Raw genomic sequence first — 6,589 nt, forward strand, 5'->3', positions numbered from 1 at the left:
AACAGGCCACCAACGTGAGAGCTAAATTTCCTCAGGTAGAGATGTTTCCAACAAGGGGATTACTTAAGGCAAATTATTATTCAATTTATCATTAGTTATATGCATGTGCCTTCATTCCTTTTGCTCTTTTTCCTCTTTCTGTTTGAATACAATTGAAGTGTAACACACAGACGTAACAGTGCGTAAGTATCCAGCTCCACGAATTTTCACAAGGTGCATGGAACCAGCTCACAAGCCTCCCCTGTGCCCTCCTCAAGTCACTACTCTCCATCCCTCCCAACCATTATACTCCTTTCCCTTTTCTTGCGGATGGTGGGAGGGTGGGAATATTCGTTTATAAGCACACATGCTCCTGGGTTGAAATCCCGCTACACCTTTTATAAACTTCCCGTCCTTGGGCAAGTTACTTCTCTGTACGTCACTTTCCTCGCCTTTAAAATGGGCATGTAAATAGAACCTGCCTCACAAGATCGTGGTGAAGAGTAAATGCTGTATCGTACATGTAAAGAGCTTAGATCAGGGAAAATGGGAAGGCTCAGGAAAGCCCTCAGGAAGCACCAGCCATTATTACTGCTGGAACCTTGCTCCCCATTTGCAGAGATGGTTCAAGGAAGACCAAGAAGATACAAAGAGAGTAGAGCAAAGAAAAGGGAGATGGGGGAATTCCAACCAAGTGGGTGCTGTACGTCAATGTAAGAAATAAGCCCCTCTCTGGGTTGGAGAGGGTCAGCCCCCATAGGCCGAGGAAGAGCTCAACTAGACAGCTTTTCAGTCCACAGAATCAAGTTTTCAGAGTAAGACTATTCTTTGAAATTATTCTTTCTCATCAGTCCTATTTATAGTCAGCGCTTGTGCAAATAGACGAGCCAAAGACGAGCAGACGCAGATGCCTTTTCAGGCCATCCATCGACTTTGCCATCCCTACCGTGACTCCTCACAGTCTGAAGTGGAACATAAATTTTTAAATTTCCTACAATAGAAAGAAAAGGGTATGGGTTTTGTTTTCTGCCTGACTCACAATTTAACTCCTATTATATACATCATTCATGAGGCCATTTTGACCACAACTGCAAAAATCTCTATTTGACATAACTTTTTTAGGTAGAACAGATTCAGGCATTGTTTTGTGTCCCATCTCTTTAATATTTTGGGCCATTGGAAATATTTTGTACCCCTTTAATTTAGAACTTCTCAAAATCCTCTGCAGTGTAAATCAAAAGTAAATAGCTTGTGTAAAGCATAGGTCCCAAGCAACCAGAAGCCTCGGGAAAATAAAAACACAAAATTGGGAACTTGCCGTGCAATTTTGTTTTCCAGCCCAAAGGATGCTTTACTGCAATATCTACATATTTTATGAAATAGTTAACCAAGTTATCAAAGTTTTTAAAAAGGAGAAAAGAAGAATACAAACATATTTCAAGTAATATTTAAAATGACAATATTTAAAATGACAAGCGTATGACACCAATTTGAACAACAAGTTGACTACAATAAAGCATTAACGTAGTTTAGGTTCCCAACAAGTATCAAATAGATTTGTTAAGTTATAACTGTGTTTAGGAAAACTCAAAATGGATAGAAAAAGAGGCTGATGCTCTCTCTTCCTCTCTCTCTCTCTCTCTCTCTCTCTCTCTCTCTCTCTCTCTCTCTCTCTCTCTCTCCCTCCTCCTTACCCCCACTGTGTCACTTCTGCAGTTTTTCTTTTCACATTTGATTGCGAGGTAAGCAAGCCAGAAATCTAACACTCTGCACTTGCCAGTTCTGAGAGATCTTTTTGAACACAATGGAGATAATGTTACTCAGAGCTTTTCAACAGCGTGGCCATGTGGCCGGCCAGGCCCTCTGTCTGAAAGGAACAAACGCTTCCTTCCTGGGTGGCTGGCTGTGAGCTGGAACAGTACATGATGTTCAAGATAAGAAAACGGAAGTCCCAAACGCTGAACTGTGTGGTTGTAACCAAATGAGGTAAAATAAGAAATGGAAGGAACGTGCGAAGCTGCCTTATTTGCAGCCCCTCGTTCGAGCCTGTGCAGGGTTGGCGTTGGGCAGCATCTCCGGGAAGGCCCTGGCCCACTCCTTAATGCTGCATAGATATAAATAGGAGCTGAAGCAGCTTTGTTACCTTTTAGGGATGTTGTAAATACCAAGGAGATCGTTATTAAGTGATTCTTAATGCCCTTGAGTGTGCTTTGGGAGATAAATTGAATTTATAACTTCCCGTCCAGCAGCTGAAGGCTGTGTCCCCCCATTTCTAAAACCAGTGATCCTTGCTTGATCCTGAAGATCCCTCCAACCTTTTAAACGGCATGGCTCTCGGAACAGGGTGGATGCTGGCTGTCATCTGAACCATGGCTACTGGCCTCCAGACTTTGACTCAGGCTGACCCACCCATGGACCACATGTTCAGCTTCTGTCCAGAACAAGCACTGGTCCCCACAGCCTTCTTCTGAACCTCCAGTTCCTCATCCATAAAATGGGGATGATAGCAATATTAGTTCCTGCCTCCTGGGGGCATTTCTGCGTAGTATCTCCTTGTGGGCCTATCCTGCTGCAACCTGGAGGTGAGCAGAAAACTGACATACCTGGCCATAGGTAGCTCCTGGACCCTCAGCAAGTCACTCAACTCTCTGGCTCTCCATTTCCTCATCTGTACAATGGGAAGAATGAGACCTACCTCATAGTGAGTACAATGGCATAGAATCCAACGAATTATTACTGACTCAGCTCCTCTCGTTCTGACCCAAATTGTTCCTCTCTCTCTTGTTTGTGGGAATCTGACAGGAGCCACAGATGTCCCTGGTTTTATCCTTGTCTCTCCTCCATGGACATGATTTAAATTCCTCCCTTTGTAGGTCAAAGGGCTCCCACTACCTGTCTGGCTGAAGCTCACACGGCCTTGAGCATCCCCCCCCCAGAGGAACGTGGGTGGAGGTGAGGACTGACCCATCCAGGGTCCTGTATTTCATTTCCACTTTCTACTCTGTCCCTTCTCTCAGGAAACCATTGCTAAGTGAACAAAAAATGGGCTTTTTCTCAGTCCCCAGACTCATTCCTTATGTTGTCTTCTGGGGTGGTGCCCTCAGATTGGTTTTTCACGTATTCCTTTCAGTAAAACCATTTTTGAGCACATACACCCCACATATGTTTATCTACTTATAAAGTATGTGCACAGAGCACCCTGACAGTATGCTTTGTGCATTCTGAAAACACGTGCACACTACACAGAAGTTATAAAACGATGGGATAAAACAGTAAGCAGGAAAAGGAATTCAATCATTTTCTTCATGCACCCCAACAGGTCATCCTGGGCTCCCCCTGCTGTCGTGCATCCGCCCTGGCCCTGTGGGAAGAGGACTCTCCTGTGGGATCCTGGACACCCCACAGGGGAGACAGATTCGCACACAACTATAACCCAAGGGCAGGTCCATTGGCCAGACTGAGCCTCGATTCTCCACACAGTGGCGTCACCGAAGCGCGAGTCCATGAGCTGTGACGTGTGCAGTCAGAGTCCCAAGCTCAGATGGGCCCCTGGTTGGTTAAATCTCAGCTGTCACCATCTTGAAATTCGTAACAATTTTATCCTTGAACTTGTGAGGTCCTATGGAACAATGGAGCATGTGTGAGGGCAGAGGAGACGTGCACAGTTTGCGTGTCCCCTGTTCCTTGCTGCCCCATTCACACAAAGCGTTGGCGAAGCCTCGTGAGCACAGCATTCTGGGGAACACCCCCCCCCCCAAGTGTGGGAGTTCAGTGAGGCTCAAAATGCGTACAAAATAAGCGTGTTAAGAAAGCTATCCACTTCCAGAGCGTGGTAGAAGTACAAGTTTCAAGAAATGAAATAAAAATAACTGAGTTAGTTTTGTGACGTGTTTTCCAGTGTTTTGGTAAGAATTAAACACATATGCACATACGAGCTACGAAGAACAAGTTGTATAATTTCAGCAATTCTGCACACGAGTGAAATGCTCTTGTATTGTCATTTAAAATTGGCATTGTACAATACAAAGGTGAACAGTAAAATCACGCTAACAATTAAAATTTTTAATTTTTCTATACTTAAAATGACATCAGATAACAAATTTTAAAAATCCTGAGAAGTTGAGCAATTGTGAAAAAAGGAAAACAGTTTATATTTTGGTACGTTTAATTTAATATGTTAATATCAATTTAATTTAATAGGCTTTTTTTTTTTTTTGCTTGCTTTTTAAATAAGGGGCCTCACATTTTTCTTTTACGCTGTAACCATCTCTACTCCAGGTCCTTTGACCCATCTCCAAATGATCAACCTATTTCTGATAAGAGTGAGCCCTCCCTTCTCTCTCTAGAAGAAAGAGAGAAGATTCCTTCCCCATTCTGCCCTGAGAAAAGGTCTGCCCTTCCCAGACCACAGTTAAGAACAGTAAGTTGATTTCATATTTTATTCATTCAGCAAGTATTTGTATATTTATATAGTTAAAATTTAAATAATAAAATGTTAAATATTTGCCCAAGAGACTAGGTACCTCTTCTACCCTGTTTCTGACGCTGCAGAAAATTCCTCCTGAAATGGAAAGATCTCCGTTGAAAAGAACACTGCTATTGAAACTCGAGGACTGAGTTCTGAAGCAACCACCCTTCAGAAATACTCACCCGTGTTCCGAAGCTAATGATTTCCAGAGATGGCCGCAGCAAAGAATTCACAGGGACATGGGTCATTGTGTCAAGGATCATGTCAGGAAGGGAAGGTCACCAGTTCCAAATATTTCAGAGGTGAAAAGGCCATTCTTATAAATACCGTATCCTCCACATTCAGCACACCATGGTACGTTCTTTGTCATAATTTGGGAGGCCACCAGCTGTCACCAAGGGAGCCTCTATCCAAATGAAATTCCTCAGTCTTCACCAGCCAGATGTCACTCTTATATCTTGGTTGACACCTTCCAGGAGTGGACACGGGTCAGGTTTTTGCCTCTCGAATTGACTAAGTCAGTTGTTTATAAAGTGTAGTCCAGGGGCCCTGGGGGTTCCTGAGACCCCGCCAGTGGGTTCATCCTGTTAAAACTATTTTCATAATGACACCAAAATGTTATTTGTCTTTTTCATTCTCATTCTGTCATGAGTTTACAGTGTAGTTTTCTAGAGACTCTGTGACGTAAAGATTTCATTGCTCTGATGGCTAATAAATGGAATGGGTATTCTTGTATTTTAAACATTTCTCCATTTTAATTTCTAATACACTTAATATTTACAGGTGTAACCCAGATAAACATAAGCTCTCTGGAGTCATCAACAATTTTCAAGAATGTAAAGGGGTCCAAAGACCAGAAAGTTTGAGAAGCGCTGGACTAAGTGGAGTAGGTATCCAATCACCCTTTCCATTTCTTCAAAGATGGGTCTACCCTCTCCTTCCCAAGATAATTCTTTCTCACAGTGCCAGCAGTTACTAGTCAGTGATCTTTATAATTCACTAAGTTTGCCATGACAATGACCAATGGGAGACAACTCTACCTCAGCCTTGGTCACTTTGGCAAACAGAATAATAAAGGTACAGTATATATCCATAAGGCTTTGCAAAGTGACTTATCTGCCATAAGTCACAAACCATGTTTTGTATTAGCAATAGGATTTTAAATGTTTTTGCGTAAAGTGTCCAGTATATATTAATTGTTAAAGTACGTTTAAAAACTATTACCTTGTTTCCTCAAACCAAAAAAAAAAAAGAAAAGAAAAGAAAAATCAGTCAACTAAATTGCATCTGACTGAGTATATCCTGAAAAAGGAAATCTCTACTACTTCCTAAAGAATGTCTTCAACACACACACACACACACACACACACACACGAAACCCTTCATGAACACATATGGTATTTAATACATACCTGTTATAGAACAGCCAGTGTTTTTACCTTTTCATGAACTGTGAGTCATTCTTCTGCCCCAGAGAGGGCTTTCTGAGCTTCATAAATATTGATCATACTCCCTAAATTCTAACAGGCAGTTTCCTCAAATATGAATGATACTTTTCAACTTCACTATTTTCTGTATTCAGTCACACGGGTGACTACATGAAAGAAAAAGATATTCCATATAGATGAATCCTCCTGGAAACTGAAGCTTAGCCATTTCAACTCCCAAGACATTCATTCATTCATTATTCATTCATTCATTCATAAACATTCTTGAACCATGAGCCAGGAATTGTGCTTGGCCTTGAGAACACAGTGACAAATAAAGCAAAGTGTGCCCTCAAACTAGCTCACATTCTACTGGATATTCACTAGAATTTGACCTAAAATTTATCCCAATGGTCTTAAAAGTGGTATGTGCAAATCCTAGAACTTCTAATTTGACTTTTATGTTACTTTTGTGTATGTTTTCTGATGTAAACAATATATTAGTTTAGTAGCACATACATAAATTACAAATAAATAAAAATACACATTTATGAGTATTTAGAGTCAATTCCCCCAGAATTCTTACTGGTGGGTGTTCACTTTAAAAAAAAAAAAAAAAGATCGTGGGCACTGATTGAACACACTCTGCTAGGCCTCCCTTTTTAGAGAAGGGAGTAGTCCGTCTGTCATCCTCATGAACACTGCCTTGGCCATA

At 41.5% G+C, this 6,589-nt stretch overlaps 1 long non-coding RNA gene across 1 annotated transcript; it reads left to right on the forward strand.

Annotated features, from left to right (window-relative positions):
• Positions 1 to 1,679: 1,679 nt before the first annotated feature.
• On the forward strand, positions 1,680 to 5,202 carry LOC141573211 (uncharacterized). The gene is made up of 3 exons (XR_012498906.1): positions 1,680 to 3,531; positions 4,258 to 4,399; positions 4,492 to 5,202. It is a non-coding gene; the product is annotated as an uncharacterized LOC141573211 (long non-coding RNA).
• The last annotated feature ends 1,387 nt before the right edge of the window (positions 5,203 to 6,589 follow it).

Source organism: Rhinolophus sinicus, linkage group LG09, assembly GCF_036562045.2.
Source record: "Rhinolophus sinicus isolate RSC01 linkage group LG09, ASM3656204v1, whole genome shotgun sequence".
NCBI classification, from domain to species: Eukaryota; Metazoa; Chordata; class Mammalia; order Chiroptera; family Rhinolophidae; genus Rhinolophus; species Rhinolophus sinicus.